At 39.6% G+C, this 10,502-nt stretch overlaps 1 long non-coding RNA gene across 1 annotated transcript; it reads left to right on the forward strand.

Moving 5' to 3' along the window:
* The first annotated feature begins 1,252 nt into the window (after positions 1 to 1,252).
* Positions 1,253 to 8,344, forward strand: LOC107281538 (uncharacterized). The gene is made up of 2 exons (XR_010740983.1): positions 1,253 to 4,004; positions 7,910 to 8,344. It is a non-coding gene; the product is annotated as an uncharacterized lncRNA (long non-coding RNA).
* The last annotated feature ends 2,158 nt before the right edge of the window (positions 8,345 to 10,502 follow it).

Below are 10,502 nucleotides of genomic sequence, written 5' to 3' on the forward strand. Positions count from 1 at the left end.
AGAATTTAACTAAAATGACTTTGGTGCCCCGGATTTCTTCCAACCATCCATTCCTCTCACGCGTAGTAAGGCTGTGTTCGCTCCAGCGTGTTCCCAACCGGAACAGTGCGTACGGAAAACGGAACGGTCTATTAGCGCATGATTAATTAATTATTAGCTTTTTTTAAAAAAAAATGGATCAATGTGATTTTTTAAGCAACTTTTGTGTAGAAACTTTTTGTAAAAAATACACTGTTTAGCAGTTTGAAAAGCGTCACGCGAAAAACGAGAGAGATGTTTTAGGAAACCTGGGGGTAAGAACACAGCCTGAGGGTGTACGGTGCGAGGACCGGCGATGCGACTGTATGGTGTGGCGGTAGCGACTTTGTAGCGGGTGGCTAGCGGTGTAGCGGTGAGGACTACATAGTAGGCCAACACGATGGCAGCGGCCTTGAGGGAGAGGGTCACATGAGTGGACTGTGACATGGAGCACAGCAGGGAGTGAGCACGTGAGGAGCAGCATCACGACTAGGTGGTGCGGCGGGGGTAGCGCGCTGCGTGAGGAGAGGCGGCAGTGACCTCACGGTGGGGGTGGCTGCAACAGTGATGATAGCGTGACTGCAGCGACCTTGCTATGAGACATGGGTGCACAGCGCTTGTGCTCACACGAACGTGAGTAGTGGTTGCATGACTGCACGGGCGGCAGCGGCAAATAACTCGGTGCCGGAGAAAAACTGAAAGAAGGGAGAAGAAGATAAGGGCAAAATTCATATTTTATGTGGTTTCTCTCGTATTAATTGGATGGATAATATATTTTAATGCGTCCGATGTTTTGTGACAAATTAACATATTATCAAACAGATTCACATTCTTGTGGTGTCTATTAGCAAATACCATACTTCTCGAGTGTTCTGCAATAAATTTTGTCATAAATTAACCAGTTGTCGAGACTCGCCTTAATTATCGACCGAATGCCGGATAAATCCTATTTTTTTGTCAAATTTCGATTTCAATAAAATCTATTGTTTGCAATATGATTTCTCAAAAATCCTCCGAATTTTTCACCTTTTTTAGAGGTTCAAAATTTTCACTTGGAATCCACTTTCGTCTATGGCGTCGAAATTAAACCTTGAAATTCCATGAATTTATTTTATCAGTTTTCATTGAAAATGTGTGCTTACTACCATCGGATGAAATCATGTGACGTTTCGGATAGTGAAAATGGCTTACACATAGTATTTTAGCTCTCAGAAGCATCAGATAAACCTAACTAGAGGGAGTAAAGGGCTTACCTTGGCTCCGGGCTGGGCTGCAGCATCAACACCAACAAAGACGCCATCTGATGCTTTGTCCAAAGAGGATCGAGATGCAAAGGTCCGGTTCAAGCTGGCACAGATGGTGGAGCTGGCGGCTTCTACTGCTTCAAGGCCGATGGCTAGTCATCCCCGGTTGCAGTTGGCGGCGAGGACGCAGCTGGAAACTTCGTCAGGTTCTCGTTTTTCAGTTTTGTAGGGTGTTTCTGAAGATGAAGATCATTTACACTTGGAGCCGGCTACGAAGCCTTGGAGTGGTCCTCTTCCTGCGCCTCGTCGATCGCCGCCAAGAACGATTGGAGGTATTATCAAAGCAGCGATTCAGGGTAAAGTTTTTTTGTCGTTTCCTTCTACAATTCAGAGTAATAGATGTTCTCCGGTAGTCTCTTCCGTTCCGGCGAGATCTCGGTCTCCTCCGGCGGTGAGTCCGGTTCCTCGATCCGATTTGGATGCGTTTCCAAAACTTTCGGGTGATTCATCTATTTCGAATTGTGAGGTTTTGGATGAGTTTTTGCCGCAATTGCCACATAGGCCCAGTATTCCTTTTAGGCCCACACCTGGTCTTGTCTCTCTATTCGCAAAAACGGGGACAGTGCGCCAGAAGGTTAGGTTTACGGATCGATCTGTGCCGCCTCCTTCGTACGCCGCTGTAGTTCGTCGTTCAATGGAGAGAAAGAACCAGCGTCCTGTTCATGGAGGGGGAGGACAAGGCAGCTTTGCTGCTCGTGCAAACTTTCATCCAGGTCATGGCGAGGGAGGTTTTCAAGGTGCTCGAGGCCGGTTTGGCAGAAATCGCTTTGGAGCTCGGAATTTTGGTGGAGGCCGGCAGGGGCAAGGTGGAAGAGGTTGGAACGGCAATGGTGGGCAACCAAATGCTGGTTCCCATGGCGGAGGAGATGGCTGGTTTGGACAGGAAAAATTTAGAAATACCGAAGGTGGTTTTGGTCTGCAAGCTAGGCCAATTTTTGGGCATAATCCTGGGCTAAGGTTTGGGCAATCTCCAACCTTTAGCTTTGGATTGCAGCCGGTCCCGTTGCCGTTTGGTCAGTTTCCTCCGGTGCCGGCTGGTGGTGGCGACGCATCTCTATTGGCTGCCGGCAGTGGCTTGGCACAATTTGGAGGAGCGGCTGCACAGTTTGGTGGCGGGATGATTGCGGGTGGTGTTGCGCAGGGATCGACAGCAGCTCAACATGGTGCCGGGTTGACGGGCGCCGGTGCACAGACTAGTAGCAACTCTGGAGGCAATGGTTCTGTACTGGCTGGGATTGCTCCTTTTGGTGATAATGTGCATCTTCCTGGCGGGGTAGCTGGTGATCGGCATTTGACCGCTGTAGGAGAATCTGGTGCCTCGGCTGGAGTGGTTGCAGTATAGACGATGGTTGGGACTTCACAACCAACCGTTACGCCATCTACTCAAGAGAATGCAGGTAGAGGTTTAATTATGGGGGACAAGAGCTCTGGTAAAGCAAAGGTGGATAATCAGCTGAGTGTGCATGTAGGTGGCAAAGGTATTAACAAGAATCCATATTGTTATAGATGCTATACTAAAGGCCATACGTTGCAGGAATGTACATCTAAATTTTACTGTGAGGTTTGTGAAAGTGAGGACCATATAGGATCCAGGTGTCCTATTTTTAGGTCTAATAATAAACCCTCAGCTGAGTTGTGTGGGTATGCAGTGGATGGTCTTGGTTTTTTTCATATCCCTCTTTCAGCTGGCCAGAGAATAAAACATGATTCTAAGGCTGCCCTAGTTAAAGTAACTAGAGGACAAATGACGGTGCAGACCGTTGTTTCTGAATTGGAGAGATTGATTCCTGGAAATTGGAAGTGGGTGGTGGAAGATAATGGAGATAACACTTTTCGTACTATTTTTCCTTCTGCTGCGGAACTGAAACGCATGGTAGAATGGGGAATAGTACATACTAAGGTTAGTGATGCAGAAATGAAGATAATTGAAAGGGGAGTTAGTAATGAGGTGAAATATGTGTTGCCAAAGGTATGGGTTCAATGCAAAGGCTTACCTTCTGAGTTAAGGGAGTTTTTAATTATTTGGGCGGTTGGTTCAATGTTAGGTATTACAAAAATGGTTGATATGAATTTTACTAGAAGATATGACATTGCTCGTTTACAAGTTCTGGTTTTAGATCCCTCTCTTATCCCTGATGTGGTGGATGTGGTTATTGGGGATAATTTGTATGAGCTGTGTTTTAAGGTGGAGCCAGAAAATGGGCTTGATGTGCCTGAACCCATGGACATGGATAATAGTGGTGATAGAGAAGATGGTAAAAATATGGATGGGAGTGATGTGCAAGATAAGGGTAAGGGATCAGATGGAAGTAATTTTAAGGATGGTTCCCTACTGCAAGGTGGTGGCCAGTTTAGTGGTTCTGTTTCAGGAAAAGGAACGTCTTCTGAGCCATCTACTCAGGTTTTGTCACCTATTATTAAAGGATTCTCAGGTTTTGTCACCTATTATTAAAGGATTGACAGTATCTGATGAGGAGTTTGATGGGCTTGTGGAGGAATCTGTTGGGGCAGGATCAGTTAAGTCTCATGAAAGTCTAGCTGTTAAGTTAGCGGCAGTACCTGACACGATTCTCTCCCCTACTAGACAAAGCAAGAGAAGAGCAAGTGATAGTGATCAACTCACTTTGCAGAGGGCTGAAAAGATTAAAGCTGGGAGGAATTTGGAGGTTCAGAATGTTAAAGGTAATTTGCATTTTAATGATTCCTTTTTTACATTTGTCAGATAAAGTTATTTCGTCCTCTCTTTCTAAACTGGGTTTTATCGATGCAAACAATGATAGTAATTTTGTGAATGCTATTAAGGATATAAGGAGTTTGGAAGAAGCTAGGTTAAGTGATTGTATTAGTTTGAAAGACAAGCATAATTCTACTGTTTTTCCTGAAAATGAATTGACCGACGATCAGTTGGAGGATAATTCAGTTTTGGAAAAACTTTGTAGTGAAATCATGGAGGAGGTAATGGATACGGGTGGTGATTATGATTATAATTTGTATATCACCTCTGATTCTATGATATCTCCTTCGATAAAAAAGAGAAGTGACAAGAAAGTTAGGTGTAAGAAATAATTTTACAATAGTCTTAATGAAAGGAGTTTTTTTGGAACAGTGATGGGTTCAAGGACCCAAATTATTTCTGATCTTACAAAGGAACAACAACTAGATTTCATTGCTTTATCGGAGACTGTTAAGAGAGATTTTACATCTAGTGCCCTTAAAAATCTTTGTGGCGGGAAAGATTTTTTGTGGCATTGTAAACCTCCCAGGGGGTGTTCTGGTGGTATGTTATTAGGGATTAATTTACAAACTTTTGATATTGGTTCAATTGATGAGGGCGATTTTTATATTAAGTTTCATCTTTGTAACAAAATTGAGAAGTTTAAATGGGCTTTAGTCTTGGTGTATGGACCTGCACAAAATGATTTAAAGGAACATTTTCTTTCTGGATTAGTTCATATGTGTAGCCATGAAACCTTACCAATTATTGTTGGTGGTGATTTCAATATTTTACGAAGCACTATGGAAAAGAATAATGACAATTTTGATAATAGATGGCCTTTTCTTTTTAATGCTATCATAGACGGTCTTAGCCTCAAAGAACTCTCAATGTCTGGAAAGAATTATACTTGGGCTAATAATCTTTCAGTACCTACTTATGAGAAGTTAGACAGAGTATTAATGTCGACGGAGTGGGAACAAAAATTCCCACTTTCCACGATATTTGCTCTTAATCGAGATATTTCTGATCATACTCCTCTACTCCTGAATACAAACTCATCTTCTGTATGTAATAGTCAATATAACTTTAAATTTGAGTTAGGTTGGCTGTTAAGGGATGGTTTTGTTGATATGGTAAAGGAAATTTGGTTAAGTGTTGATGAAGGAAATACTTCTCTAGAGAGGTGGCAAGCAAAGATTCGCAGACTAAGACAATTTTTAAGAGGTTGGGCTAAACAAACTAGTGGTACCTATAAAAAGGAGAAGAAAGCCCTGTTAGAAAAACTTGATTTACTTGATAAAAAAGCTGAATCAACCTTGTTAACTCAGGAAGAGCTTAATGCTAAACATTATATGAGGAATAGGTTAGCTTGTTTGCTTAGAGAAGAGGAAATTAAATGGTATCAGCGGGCTAAGACCAAAGATATTTTGGAAGGTGACTCAAATACTAAGTATTTTCATTTGGTAGCAAATGGTAAGCATAGGAAAACAAGAATTTATCAATTACAAGATGGTGACCACATCATAAATGGTGATGCAAACTTAAAAGCACATATTACCACATATTATAAAGGTCTATTTGGTCCACCTGATGAGTCTTCTTTAACTTTGGATGAAAGTCTTATAGGTGATATTCCCCAGGTGTCTTCTCTAGAAAATAATCGTTAGTTGATGAATTTACTGAGAAAGAAATTAAAGATGCAGTTTTTCAGATGGAACATAATAAAGCTCCGGGTCCGGATGGATTTCCGGTTGAGTTTTACCAAGTGTTCTGGGACGTAATTAAAACAGACCTGGTTGAGTTATTTAAAGATTTTCATAGTGGAAGCTTAAATCTTTACTCTCTTAACTTTGGTACTATTATTTTGCTGCCTAAGTGCAAAGAGGCTATAAAGATTCAACAATATAGGCCTATTTGTTTACTTAATGTCAGTTTTAAAATTTTTACTAAAGTTGCTACAAATAGAATCACTGGGGTAGCTCAGAAAGTAATTAGTCCCACACAGACAGCTTTTATACCTGGGAGGAATATTATGGAGGGGGTTGTCATTCTTCATGAAACTATTCATGAGTTGCATCGGAAAAAAAATGAGTGGTGTCATTTTTAAGATTGATTTTGAGAAAGCTTATGATAAAGTTAAATGGTCTTTTGTTCAACAATCCTTGAGAATGAAGGGCTTTTCCCAAAAATGGTGTGATTGGATTGCTTCTTTTATCTAAGGTGGTCATGTTGGCATTAAAGTGAATGATCAGGTGGGATCAAATTTTCAAACTTACAAGGGTTTAAGGCAAGGGGATCCATTATCTCCAATTCTTTTTAATATAGTTGTTGATATGTTAACTATATTAATTAAGAGAGCAAAAGATGATGGTCAGAGATCTCTGGCTTGGTCCCACATTTAGTGGACGATGGTTTATCTATTTTACAATATGCTGATGATACTATTATTTTTCTAGAGCATGATTTAGAGAAATCAAAAAATATGAAGCTGTTATTAACTGCGTTTGAAAAACTTTCTGGCCTTAAGATAAATTTTCATAAGAGTGAATTATTTTGCTTTGGTCAAGCAAAGGAGTGTCATGAGCAATATTCAAATATTTTTGGATGTAAGCTAGGTGATTTTACTGTTAGATATCTCGGCATTCCAATGCATTTTAGAAATCTTAGTAATAAAGATTGGATAACAATTGAAGAAAGAATTGAAAAAAAACTCAGTAGTTGGAAGGGTAAACATATGTCTGTTGGTGGGAGATTGGTTTTGATTAATTCTGTTTTGTCAAGTCTAGCTATGTTTATGATATCGTTTTTTGAGATTCCTAAAGGGGTTCTTCAAAAAATTGATTATTATAGATCCCGTTTCTTTTGGCAAGGGGATGAACATAAAAAAAAGTATAGATTGACAAGATGGGATATTATTTGTCAACCAAAAGATCAGGGTGGACTTGGAGTTCACAATTTAGAAATACAAAACCAATGTCTTTTAAGTAAATGGTTATTTAAATTAATAAATGAGCAAGGTGTGTGGCAAGATTTACTGAAACAAAAATATCTTACTGGTAAATCAATTACTCAGGTTGAGAGGAAACAAGGGGATTCCCATTTTTGGTCAGGTCTGATGAAGGTTAAGAATTCCTTTTTAAATATGGGTTCCTGGATTATTAATAATGGTGAACAAGTAAGATTCTGGGAGGATAAGTGGCTAGGGAACTATTCTTTGAAGGAAAAGTACCCCTCGTTGTTTTCTATAGTTAGAAGGAAAAATGCCTCAATTGCTAATGTTATGGGTTCTGTTCCGCTTAATGTTTCTTTTAGAAGAGCTTTAGTTGGTCAGAATCTAATTAGATGGCATAATTTGTGTGCTTCCATTGTGCATATTAACTTAACATACGAGGATGACATTTTTAGATGGAATTTTCATCAAAATGGCCAATTTTCTGTTCGATCTATGTACTTAGCTTTAATTAATAATGGTTACATAGAAAGAAATAAAATTATTTGGAAACTTAAAATGCCTCTTAAGATTAAGATTTTTATGTGGTATCTCCTTAAAGGGATTGTTTTAACTAAAGATAATTTGGCTAGAAGGAATTGGAATGGTAGTTTGAGATGTTGCTTTTGTATGAAAAATGAATCAATTCACCATCTATTCTTTCAGTGCCATTTTTCTAAATTTCTTTGGAGAGCTATACAATTCTCTTTTGGACTTTATCCTCCACATAGTATATCTCATATGTTTGGGAATTGGCTTGTGGGTGTTAGTAAAAAAATCAAAAAACTTATTCTTGTTGGAGCTTCCGCTATATGTTGGGCTCTTTGGCTTAGTAGAAATGATATGGTTTTTGATAAAACACCATCAAAATCCTATTTGCAGGTGCTTTTCAGGGCAACGTATTGGCTTCGGGGTTGGGCTCAGTTGCAAAGGCATGATGAAGATATCAAGCTAATAAATGATGAATGTCGTAAACTTGAGACGACAATTATGCATCTATTTGCCAACTTCGGGTGGAGGTTCTCTATTAGAATTCAGTAGTTAGGGGATCTTTTTCTTTTGTTGGTGTCTATTAGTTTGCTTAGCTTTGTTTCTGCTATCGTGAACTTTCTGTGTGAGTTCCATAATAATTGGCTGTAACTCTTAGAGTAAAGGCCGGAATGTTACATTCCATTATCTAAAAAAAACTAGAGGGAGTAACTGGGAAGATCAACAGCATACCGTACGCTTAATTACTCTACACGCATGTAACCCAGCTGGTATATAGCTTTTCCACATTTCCAGTTACTCGATTGGAATGCAATGCTTTTGAGTAAAGGCCGGATATTATATTTCATTATCTAAAAAAAATTTAATTATGTCTATTCTTAAGCTATGATTGAGCTTGTCTTACGGGAATATTTTTTCCCATGAATAGCTAAATGATTTTATGATAACTATTTATGTACGAGTACAAATAAAATAAATTAACTATTATAAGATTTTAAAAATAGATTAAAAAACAATATTACTAAGTCGTATATATTTTTATGCGAAAATCACATCGTTTAATTAGGAGTCGGAAAACACATGCCATAGTTTTTATAATTCCATCATTATATACAGAGATGCAAAATTATATGAATCAAATGGTCAATTTTTCGTCTACGGCTATTAAAAACCTCGAACGAAAGTCAAATCAAGAAAGAATGGGGATTTATCATTGGTTAGAGGATGGGGTGTCGATTGACCGTGATGGCTGTCCACAACAGATTGTCGTATATGTGCATGCTTGCATACTCGGGCGTACGGTACGGGTAAGCTAAGGCTGCGTGGAATCACGCTGTACACACATACGTAGTATAGAGTAGGATTTGGATGGCCATTTTCATGAACAAGTAGAGAGATATAGATAGATGTGGCGACCATTAATTCATTCCTTCTGTGGCTTTAGCAGTGTGCACGGATCGCCCTTATAAGTGACACTACTTTAAAAAATATATTTTTCATAGCACCACTCTTTTATTTTTTTTTCCTCAAGTTTAATAAACACACGCTTGTAAAGATAATTAAGAGGGATTCCGATCACCAACTGCCAGTGAAAATTAGTTTTCGTTGGTTGTCGCTTAAGATATCTGCTTGCAAAAATAGAGGTATTTTTACAAACGGTTCCTTTAAGCGACAAATTTCGCTAGTAGCGGCTAAGGAGTACCAACTGAAAAAAAAAGCAAAAAAAAAATAAGTTCTCTATATTAAAATTTCCACTGATCTTATATCCCCTTCTCTCACTCAGACTCTCCCTCCTAGCTCCTCCCCCCACCTCTCCCCTTCCCTCCCCCACCCCTGGCTCTCCTCCTCTCGGCAACCACGGCAGGCTAGCAACGGCTGACGCGGAGCACCTGATGCAGACTTGGCACCTGACGTGGGGCTGCATTGGCTTTCGATCTCCGGCGAAGGGGTAAGTCCTACGTTCGGCCGGCCCTACCAATTGTATCGACTACATTGGTATTGTTCAAAGCTACATCGCTTCGACCTCTTGGATCGCTCTGGTTTGGTTGGTATACTTGCATACATATTTATCATATATCTTAGTTAATCTAGTTTAGCATCTTAATTTACTTTTGTATCAGCTGAGATTCGTTTTAGGGTTTATGCTGTATCGGCTAAATTATCTTGCTAAATTATATTAGCTAAGATATCACCACCCTAAAAATTAGTCAAAATAGACTTTATACTTCTTTGCATACTTTGCGATGCATCATCCATCGCCAAAGTTGGGCAGAGCAAGGCGATCAGTGTGTGTTGGGTCGTCTCCTATATATACAGCTAGGCAGGTGATTGACAAATAGCTAATCCTTGTTACATCGAGAAAGCCAGTCCAATTAAGGGGGAAAAACACGAATATTAGAGAAGGATGTAATATCAAATAAATAAAATGGATGAGGCTTCGAAACCAGGCTAGCTAGCCCACCATCTTATTAATTAAGCTAGCCGGAAGACCCCTGCGTGTTTCTCAATTAAGGAGAGAAAAATGCTACTTCTTCAGTTAACTGTTTTTCCTACTCTCTTGCAAATTTAGTTTATAAGCCAACTATTTTTCTTTTTCTCTGTTTTCTCCGTGATCAGAGAATCATTCAATCATTCATTTTCGATGTGCATGTTCCATTGTTCCTAGATCTTGATCCACGGATGAATGATCCATACTGTTACTGATCAGTAGGGCTTTCTGCATGTGTCGCGCCCTTTCGAACCGTCGAACCGTCCAATTAATGTGCTCCAAGGCTGACAAATGGTGTCTTTTGCCGAGCTGCATAGTCTCGACTGGACACATATATATTCATCAGTATGTTACATACATCATTGGATTAGTGGTTTCGGGAATGTTTTTGCAAATACACATTTCGCCAAATTCTGATCTGACGATCCAGCAGCGCAGATAGATCCACGGATGCTTCCACAAAATATTCCATTCCTGCAGTATATCCAGATCTCAACA

This window comes from Oryza sativa, chromosome 1 (assembly GCF_034140825.1).
Source record: "Oryza sativa Japonica Group chromosome 1, ASM3414082v1".
Taxonomy (NCBI): domain Eukaryota; kingdom Viridiplantae; phylum Streptophyta; class Magnoliopsida; order Poales; family Poaceae; genus Oryza; species Oryza sativa.